The 11018-nt window shown below is 32.0% G+C and overlaps 1 long non-coding RNA gene across 1 annotated transcript in view; it reads left to right on the top strand.

Moving 5' to 3' along the window:
- Positions 1–3299: 3299 nt before the first annotated feature.
- Positions 3300–11018, top strand: part of LOC127711896 (uncharacterized) — a 28089-nt gene continuing 20370 nt past the window's right edge. Inside the window, exon 1 of the long non-coding RNA XR_007986903.1 lies at positions 3300–3403. This is a non-coding gene — a long non-coding RNA (uncharacterized LOC127711896). The remainder of the gene's footprint in view (positions 3404–11018) is intronic.

The raw sequence follows: 11018 nt of genomic DNA, 5'->3' as shown, positions 1-11018 counted from the left end.
CAAAATCAATTTACAAAATTCAAAAATCGGTTAACAACTGCCGTTCCTTATATATCAGCTCATTTGTTAAGGGATTGTTCTTCTTTTCCTTTCCTGTTTTTTCTCTCTCTATTTAAATGATTTTCTTTATCTATTGAGGTGTTTAAGATGTTAGACAACTAAAAAAGAAGCGATGATACCAAGGGGACATCGAAAACATTATGAAAGAAGACAAACAAATTCACAAAACACTACAAAGAAAACTAAAGAAGGAGCAAAAAGAACCTCACCAAAAAAATAGTGGTGATTCCAGGGGCACTGGATTCTACTCAACAAGTGGCATCCGTTGTGTTACTAATGCTAAGTACAAATTCGGTATTATCAAAATAAAAAAAAAGAGAGGACATGATTGTGGTTACTACATTTTTAACATATTTGTGAGGTCAGGAGTATGAACAAATCTAACATATCCATACATGCCATTAAATCGACACAGGCTCCTTGGAGATTTTGAGTGTGCTAACTTAAGAATAGCCAAAGACTAAACTACGTCACATGAAGGATGGTTAACAGTTTTGGAAATAAACTAATCATGGAATGAGCTAGACAGAAATTGTGTTGCTGACTACAATGAAGGCAACAGCAGTATACCCTGTTCAAAAGTCATTAAACGATTGAGAGAAAACAAATCCGGGTTACAAACTTAAAAACCGAGGGAAACGCATCAACTATAAAAGGAAAAAAACGGATTAACAGACACACTGAAGTGCAACAAAAACAAACCCCAACATACATAGAAACGGACTATTTGATAACAACTACCATATTCCTGACTTGGTACAGGACATTTTAAGAAAAAATGGTGGGTTGAACCAGGTTTTATGGCTAGCCAAACCTCCCGCTGATATGGCAATGTTAAAAAAATATCGCTAAAATGACAACACTACGTGACAGAAATACAGTACAAACAAATGCAAGAACACTCAGTACAGAGAAACGCATAAATAAATTATATAATAGTACATTACAACATGTAAACCGCAAAATAACAACGGACATCTTCCATTCATGACAGCACAGGACACCACAAACAGTGACTTTTTGACAAATGTGGGACTGATGATACCAAAGGGATATGCAAACTAAAAGGTTGGCAACAAACTGAAAACGTCATAGCAAAAAAACAAAAACTGATCAACTTGTTTGGAGGAACATGTTTGATTTTTGGTTACAAAAACATTATTTTTTGATAATTGGCTTGTTCACTCTTTTGCATGAGTGTAAAGGACAATATCTGGGTTTTCATAGCTCTTTAACTTCGTACTTGATTTGTCTTTACGCCTATTTTTTATATTACGCGCCTCTATCTAACATCTTCATGAACCTAGTAAATTTGATGAGGTTTCGAACCAATGAGTGGATTTCGCTATTGACGGACGTTTCATACTCAATGGTGTCACAAGCCTAGGAGTAAGCAATTCTGTGGTGACGTGAAATACGCTTGATATAATCATTGTATATATTCACTGTTTATAAGATGTTGAACTAAATGACTTTCTCCCCAGCGGCAAATATGACCTCAATCTTTTTTAGCAAAATGCTTTCGTTTTGTTATACACTTCAACTTAACACTTGATTTTGCATTCCACCTATTTTAATTCAAACACACCTGACGACTGGGTCGATGCCACTGCTGGTGGACGTTTTGTCCCCGAGGGTATCACCAGCCCAGTATGCAGCACTTCGGTGTTGACATGAATATCAATTATATGCTCATTTTTATAAATTTACTGTGTGCAAAAGTATGAATTATTCGAAATATTAAGGATTTTCTTATCCCAGGCATAGATTACCGTAGTCGTATTTTGCATATTTTTTTTGGAATTGTGGGTCTTCAATGCTCTTCAACTTGATATTTGTTTAGCTTTCTAACTATTTTGATCTGATCGTCACTGATGATTCTTTTGTAGACAAAACGCGCGTTTGGCGTATCAAATTATAATTCTAGTACTTTTGATAACTACTTATATAGACAAAACGAGCGCCTGACGTACACAATTATAAGTTAAGTATCTTTGAACGTAGCCATAGCTTGTAAAACCAGCTTAGTAGTCAATACATATGTCATTAAAACAGTCATTCAACTTGAGCTGGCCTTCCAACTTTTTTTATTCGAGCGTCATTGATGAGTCTTATGTAAACAACATGCGCGTTTGGCGTACCGAATTATAAGCCTTGTATCATTAACGAGTTATGTCAATAGTAATTGGAACATGAACAGCAACTTTTAACATAATGGATGCAAATTGGTGATGAGGATGTTTTGGTTCAAACTTCATAATGTTTGGTAAATTTTCTAGAATATTTATGAAGCTATAAATGTGGGAAAAGTATTTAGCAATCCACTTTATCTGGATGAACAAGATCAGAAGGAATAATAAAGACATGCAGTTTAGACTATTATTATTACTGACAACCATTATATGCAAACCATGAGATTATGTACTGAGAAGAACGCCAACTGTTCAATTTGAGAATTGAAATTAATATAAAATGAAAGAATAATGTCAAAAATCTTCATAAAAAACTCTTGAACAGTTCACGAATATGTATCAAACAGCCACATACACACGCAGTTAGATTTTAAACATTTTAATGTATTTGATTTGATACTTTCAAATTCCTTGTATCTTTTACCCAGCTAACATACTAATTGCAATACATGTTATGCTTTAGTTTCGTATCATGAGTTCCATGATATAGATCTGCTACTTGAAAGAAATTAATTGAAGCATAGGTTCGTAAAACTAAATTCATCTCTCATAAAGTCTGAATAACATTTCGAGATGATATTTTTGCTTTGTTTAAACATAAATATACATTAAGTGCATAATAATATGTATTCTAAAATGATAAAGCAACGAAAATTAAAAAAAAAGTAATCTTTATAATAATCTCAAATTTTATCAAACACAATTAGCATGACAGAAAACACACAAATTTAATTATAAATCCATAAAATGTTCAAATAATCCACGCTTTGTATTACACAGGAATTGATAAAACCGATCACTTAACTTTTATGAGGGTCTCTATTGGGTTTACAGAGAAGAGAATTGTGGACAAAAAATACATAAAAATAGATCAAACAATAAACAATAAAGAATAATAGGGTGGTTAAAACAAGTATAGATAATAAAAGTAAAACCTTTTAAAGGATAAAAAAATAATGGTCTTAAAAATAATGAATACAAAAATGACGACCCCTTCCCTGACCCTCCACAAGGTTGTTATAAGGAAGTTTTTTTTCTCAACTTCTGTACAATTTGATATAGATATGTTAACAAAGGCAATGGAATTAAACAACACATAGCAAATAACACATCAAGGTTTTCAGGATGGGTTAGGAAATCATCATTACACGGTAAGGTTTAGTTTCTGTCTTGTTTAGATCATATTATGAATGAAGTAATTTCGAAGGAACTAAGATTCCAAATCTTTCTGGCAATGTTGAACTTAGTTCATATATCAATGAAATATCCCATAGTTTTTGTAATTGCGTTGACGAAATCAAAAAGCGAAAGATAGGTATGCTGTTTCTGGTGGTGATTGCATCGGCGGTCGGCGTCAACATTCTGTTAAAGTTTTTTATTAGTGCAGTTTGTGAATATCATTTCCATGGAGAATATTTGACCCTGCCCCCTATGTCATGGTCTACTGACTTTTAAACTTTTCTTAAGATTACATGTTACAGTTTGTGATAAAATCATTGTAAGATGAACCACTTATTAGAAGTTAATACTATTTGGTATGCAGTTGTATCGTGAATTTGAACATTTTCCTTTTGATTTCACAGCCATATATGTTTTAAGATTCTGGACAGGACATGTTACTCGAAAATATTAGGAAATGACGCCTTCTGCATCAATGCAGCAACGTTACGCGTTTATGTCCATTCGCAGAAATATATCAATGAAATGCACGTGTATTATTGACCTAATCATATTTTCATTAATTATGAAGGAATTCAGGCAACACTCTACCAGCTCTATTTCAAGAGTCACTTCTGAACATTTCAAAAATATTCCCTCTTAAGTATCTCTTAAAATCACCTGCATTAAGATATTCAATTTTCAAAATAGTAACTCATAGACTGAATATATATCAGTGTATACAATGTGCAGATCAAGGTAGTTCATTTTCACTGTCATACGCGATAATTACTATTGTAGAATAAAGGATGATTGGAAAACTGCGTTTGTTTACGGTTTAAAAAATACCGAATAATTTATTTAAATGTATGTTTAAACACAATTTTATAAAAAAATACGAATTGTCAATGTACAATAACTTCCGAATATTTGTTAATGATCTGACAGAATCTAGAATAAAGGATGATTTGAAAACTGCGTTTGTTTACATTTTGAAAATACCAAATAATTTATTTAAACCCAATATCATTCAAAATATGCATTTTCAATGTACAATAACTTCCGAATGTGTGTTAATAAACCGACAAAATCTAGAATATCGTTTATTGAAGATCTGTTTCACAGATCTCTTTATATATAAATGAGTATCACGACGATTGCTACATTTGTAGCAGGATCTGCTTATCATTCCGGAGCTCCTGAGATCACCCCCGATGTTAGGTGGGGTTCTTGTTTCTTAGTCTTTAGTTTTCTATGTTGTGTATTGTATTATGCTGTTTGTCTTTTTGTCTCTTTTCGGTTTTGCAATAGCGTTGTCAATATAAAAATAAGGTGTGGTATGACTGCCAAGTAAACAACTCTTCACCAGAGACCAAATGACATAGAAGTTTACAAATATAGGTCACCGTGCACCCTTCAACATTGAGCAAAACCCAGTTGATTTTCGACTTATGACTTTGAATGTCCCTTTGGTATATTTCGACACTATTTTATTGAAAGCGGTTCATTTAAACTAAAAAAGAAAGGTGTGAGTGCGATTATTCCTGATGCAGGATTTTTGGGAGTGCGATGAATTTTCATTGTGGATTTATGTGATAATTAAACATGTGCTAACTGAAAATATTCATTTGATGATTTGATATTGTTGATCTTTACAATTTGAAATACAAACTTATCGTACATGCTTACAAGACATACGCACTGATGAAGTTGCATCGGTACTTGATGTATATATGAATAGTTATTCTTGTCAAAATACAATTTTGACAATGTTGGCTAGATCAACGCTTTGCTTGTGGTTCGCAAATTCCCAGAAAAACGCGTGACAGTTAGTACATGTACCGTATCACAACGTGTCACAGTAAGTTAATGTAAGCTTAATGAATGAATTCCTCACAGTTTCGAGGTGTTGAAAATATGTAGGGTGTCACCTAGTCTGTCGTCTGTCGCCATTTAGACTGAATGTAAAACTACATTTAATTGGTCAATTAAGGGTTGCTGATGAAGAGAATTGTAATAGTAATTGATAGGAATGATTAGTTTTGGATACAAACCGCGCTCTCTGGTTAGTTGCAACGAATTGCTCTTGAACGTACGCGAACTAATTTCAACGGGTTGATCTATGGTACACAAAAAACTGTAATGTGTTGCTCCAACGTACGGGAACCAACAGGTACAAGTTGCTCTATCGAGCGTGTTAAAAGTAACATTATGATCTGGATTGTTTATTGTAAAAAAAAAGAACTGAAAACGTTACCTATTACTCAAGCGTGAATTAAATAATCGTTGTGTGAAACACTGTTTGTAGTCATAGATTCATCCATTAATGACATTTCATTAGTATGTGATGTATAGAATCCTTGAAAGACCCAAAACTAGAATTTAAACAGTTTTCCGTAGCGTAGATGTAATTTACTGTCTAAGATGTATTTATTAGCGGCAATACGTGAAATTATGCTGTAAGCTTAAATCCTAAGCAATTAGTTAATACCGAGGCATTAAGTGATTGCCTGAAATATTTAGTCATTAGGCTTATTTCCTGAAATCTGATGATGACTATTCAACCAATTGCCAAACATCATTTCAGGCAATAAAAAAATTAAGTGAACTTTGGGATTTTTGTTTTATCTACTAAGTACATGTACATCGTTTGCATTATATTCCAAATATTGATATAAATATATATAACAGATCTTCAAATTTGATTTTTTTCCATAAACGAAAACGATAAACTGGCTTACGAAAGCACAAAGATAATGTTCATGAATTTATTGTATATTCATATTATATATATATATAAAAAATAATCACATTAATTGGCAACGCTGAATAGTTCAATATTTTTGGAAAAACAGAAAAACACAAAACATCATAAGTCTATTGAAATGCAGATGATAAATTCAATCAACTTTAACTTGTAATAAAGATTGCTTATTCAAATGTCAATTCAATGCATCAGAAACATTTATTCATAAAAGCTACAGGAACATGATTATCTCCCTTTCTGAATATTACAATTCTTAACTTTTTCTCAATAAAAGTATAAAATAAGAGAAAGTCTTCAAAGTAATCAACATTTGTTCATGGATAATCAATAATATTTCAATTAGAAATATCGAAAATTAACTAAACATAATCATAATATCAATCAAGGGCACACAATTACAATTCAATATACATACCCTAAATAAGGAAATAGCAGACAATTTCACAGCAAAATATCATCCTCTTGTAGGAAAAACACATAGATCTACCTGTGAACAATACTGACTTTATCAGAACCTTTTATAATTAAAATATAAAACACATCTTTCATAGTATAAATATTTCTTATCAATGCCTATCAATTGGCACAATAAAACTATACTTCAAATTCAAATAATGATACAAAAACAAAATTTCGAAAGCGTATTTGCATTTGCAAAACTTCAGATGAAAATATAATATGTTATTTACATGTACATATCATAGTTTTTGTTCTTTTTGTATTTTATAAAACACTTTTATATAAAACAGTCATATTCAAAATCATTATAAATATTTACAAAATACACCAACCTTCAATCTTAAAATATTCTTGTTCACAAAACTGAGACACAACTACACCTGTCGATCAGTTATTTAGCAATAGTGAAAAACATACAATGTAGTGAACAGTTTTTACCTGTACACTAATTACTAGAATGAAGTAAATAATATTTTGAAATACCCTTAAATAATATTTGGACAAATAATCAAACTGTATCAGAAATATGATTTGATAAAATATATAAATGCTATTATAAAAATTATCTTTTCTTTTTTTCCATTTTCATTTAATTTCCAAATTTCGCTTCATTTACTGAACTCTATTCAAAGAGATATAACTCAAAAATAGCTAAGGTAATTTTTGACATGTTACACTTGCATTTTGTATTTAGTATTCAAAAATATTATGTTTCAAACAAGTGATTGTATATAACGAAAAGACGGTGAATTGATGATTTTGTCTATAATTATTTGAAGAGATTTCATACTTAACTGGTCGAGCTAGTTTTGGTCTGGTCAAAGGTAGACAAATGTAGATACAGATGGGTGCAGTCCTAACCTGTACAAAAGTTAACTTGGAGCAGACTTTTTTCCTGCTTTCCAAGTTAACTTATGAAATTTTAAGCAAACAAGGAAGTGAACTTCGTCGGTGGTAGACCAGACCTAGTTCTGCTTTTTTAGGACTGCTCCAGACCAGACCTGTGGACAAGTCTGCTATTGACCAGTCCTGGGGACAGGTCTGTCCCAGATCAGACCTGTGGACAGGTCTGCTACTGACCGGACCTCAGGACAGGTCTGCTTATGACAGATTGCCGTGTTTTAGACTTTTCATATTGGACCTGACCTTTAATTATGTAAACAATAATCGTAATGTTCTTTCCCCCCAGTATAGCAAAAAATGTACTCGTTAGTGAGTCTGTATACATATACACATTAACAATTTCTTTTTTTATTTTATATTCTTATATACATTAAATAATTGCTATACAATTTCAAACTTGTTGATCGACATATGTACATGCAGCTATCATAAAGAAAGGAAAGATTGTTTTACAATTGAAAGTCGGATAGAAAGGTTATCTAACGCATTGAAAAAACCTATTTTTATATGATGGGATATGAACATCATTGTTTGCGTCGGTCCCCATTTTTTATAATCTCTTTTTAAACATAATCATATGCATTACATGGATATTCATCGTAGTTCACCTTGTTTGCCTTGGATTTAAGATTCTGTTTTTTGACAAAATGTTCAAACAAAAATTGTATAGTGTCCGGATATATAAGGTGTTGTATAGTTATGAACTATTACGTCTTTTTCGGCAGATTCATCTTTCCCGTTTAAACATGATATCTGGGACGTATATAGTCGTCCTGAACATGAATGAAATATTTGCCCATGGACGTTTAGCTACCAACAAAATCAATAAAACGACATTATATACTAACTGTCAGTCAGTATACTATTCCCTGATTATACCTTCTCATACTTTTCATTATAAAATACAATTATAATCAATTATGTCAGTGTTGAATGATGCCGTCAATTTATTTTGTTATACGAGCCAGCCTGATATATCAAAAGTACTGATTTCTTGTGACATGTCAATATTTTGAATAAAAAAAGGACATGCTGGCACTCTTAATTGATGCGGCTAAAATTTTGTAGGCATAGTTTTCCAATATTGCTGTCATTTGTATTATACAATCCATCCTGAGTGAATAAAATTAGTGATTTATTATGCAGCTATATAAATTTTCATAATAAAGTGCAAATATGGTCAGTTTTGGTTGATGCAGTCAAATAATTTTGTTATACGAGCCAGCCTGAGATATCAAAACTATTTTTTTGTGGTGAGTCAATATTTTGAACATGTTGAATAAAAAGAGGACATGCTGGCCTTCTAAATTGATGCAGACAAAATTTTGAAGTCATTGTGTTCCTATATTGCTGTCATATGTATTATACAATCTATCCTGACACACAAAAAAAAAACTTACTGATTTATTATGCGGCCATATGATTTTACATAATAAAGGGAAAATATGGTCCGTTTTAGTTGTTTCGGTCAAATAATGTTGTTATACATTTTGTACGAGCCAGCCTGAGGTATAAAAACTACTGAGTTTTTGTGACGAGAAAATATTTTGATTAAAAAGAGGACATGCTGACACTCTTTATTGATGCAGATAACATTTTGAAGTCATTGTGTACCAATATTGCTGTCATCTGTATTATACAATCTATCCTGACATAGAAACTTACTAATTTATTATGCGGCCATACTTGGCATGCATTATATTACCGCCAAAATGGTCTGTCGTCTTGTAATCGATAACTGTACGCTATTTTCTTTACTTCATTGTTGACGAGTAACTGCAGGAACAGTAGTATGTGTTTAATTTCTTATGATTTCATTACACGTTTATCCTGTGTATATATTCCCAAAATGATGGAATCAAATGTAGTAATCATAAAGGCGTGGAAGTTGGCTTGTGTGAAAAAAATAGTTTTTGAAATTATAAATTTCCCTCACCTTAGCAGCAATATACCAACTTCACCTGCATATGAGATATATATTTTATAATTCATTCGGTATTCAAGAGCTTGCAGCTGCTACTCAGACTTTATAAAAGTCATCAGTGTCTGAGCAGAAAGTTGATAAACCAGGGTTATGTCAAAGAACGTCTCGACATTTTTCTAAAAAAGTTAATCGGGAGATACCAAGACCTTGTTGATAAATATTCCGTATGAACTTCATGAATAATATATGAATGTCTTGAATGGATATAAGAAGATGTGGTATGAGTGACAATGAGAAAACTCTCCTTCCAAGTTGAAGTGTATATACTTGTTAATATTGTAAGAGACAGGAAACTTCATGATTAAACCTAACTCTCTGTTGGGCATTGCACACACATCTGTCTGTTTTCAAATTTAGGTATATCATATAATTTTTTAAATATATTTTATTTGAAAGATTTATTGTGGAAATTAGAATTAATGGGTCCTGTTAAAAAAAAACATCAATGTAAAGCAATATAATTAGAAAACAATATTTGTGTAATCTAATCTCTTTTCCATGGAGATTATTTGGTCCTGCCTTCTATACCATGGTCTACTGACTTCGAAACTTTTCCTTAGTTTGCAGATCAAAGGTTGTGATAATGTCACAGTATGGGGACCCACTTATGACAAGTAACTAATATTTGATATGCATTTGTATCGGTAATTTGTGCATGTTTCCTTTTCCTTTTTTCTTTATTTCACTGCCTAATATTTTTTAAGATCCTGGACAGGACCTGATACTCGTAAATATTCAGCAATGACGTCACGCATAGTGCATCAACGTCTAATGTTCACCAGCATCAATGTATTAATGAAATGCACGCGACTTCATTCACAAAACCGTTTGCTATCATGCTGATCAAATAGGTATCAAAACAAACATGCTATTGTTCTATATATATATATTAGCATTGGCACATCTTATTTCCATGGAATTATATGACCCTTTACCTTCAGTCATGGTTATTGAATTTGAATATTGCTGATTCTTTTTTAACATTTGCAAAATTATAACAAAATTTCATACAGGCGAGTCATATCTCTGTGTCAACGGTTTATGTAAATCAGCGACTTGTTGTTTTTAATTACACCTGTGTTATTATCAGTCCCTTTACATGATTGCGAAGTTGCTTCCTCAATAAGTGTTTCATGGAATCATAGTATATCTCTAATTACTGCAACATGCGAATTATTGTCCTTATCATCTGTTCACAAATTATAAAGTAATTAAGGTAACACTCAATCAACACTATGTTTTCCACTTGATTCATGGATATATGTGCTACTATTGCACAATTTAACATATATTTAGCAAAAGGTTCCGAAGTGGATCACGAGTAAAACGATGGAATGGGAAAAATAAACAATTAAATCGTTCCATTGTCAACGGGTATCAACATTTGCTGACTCTTACCATTGTCAACTCGTACCACTGAATTTTATTCCAATGCATTCTCGAAATTGGTCAACATGTACTGAAAATGCATAATCGAACATTTCATGTATATACA

This window comes from Mytilus californianus, unplaced genomic scaffold (assembly GCF_021869535.1).
Source record: "Mytilus californianus isolate M0D057914Y unplaced genomic scaffold, xbMytCali1.0.p SCAF_8, whole genome shotgun sequence".
Taxonomy (NCBI): domain Eukaryota; kingdom Metazoa; phylum Mollusca; class Bivalvia; order Mytilida; family Mytilidae; genus Mytilus; species Mytilus californianus.
Note: the sequence above shows the minus strand (reverse complement) of the source record. Positions and strands in the feature narration are given on the sequence as shown.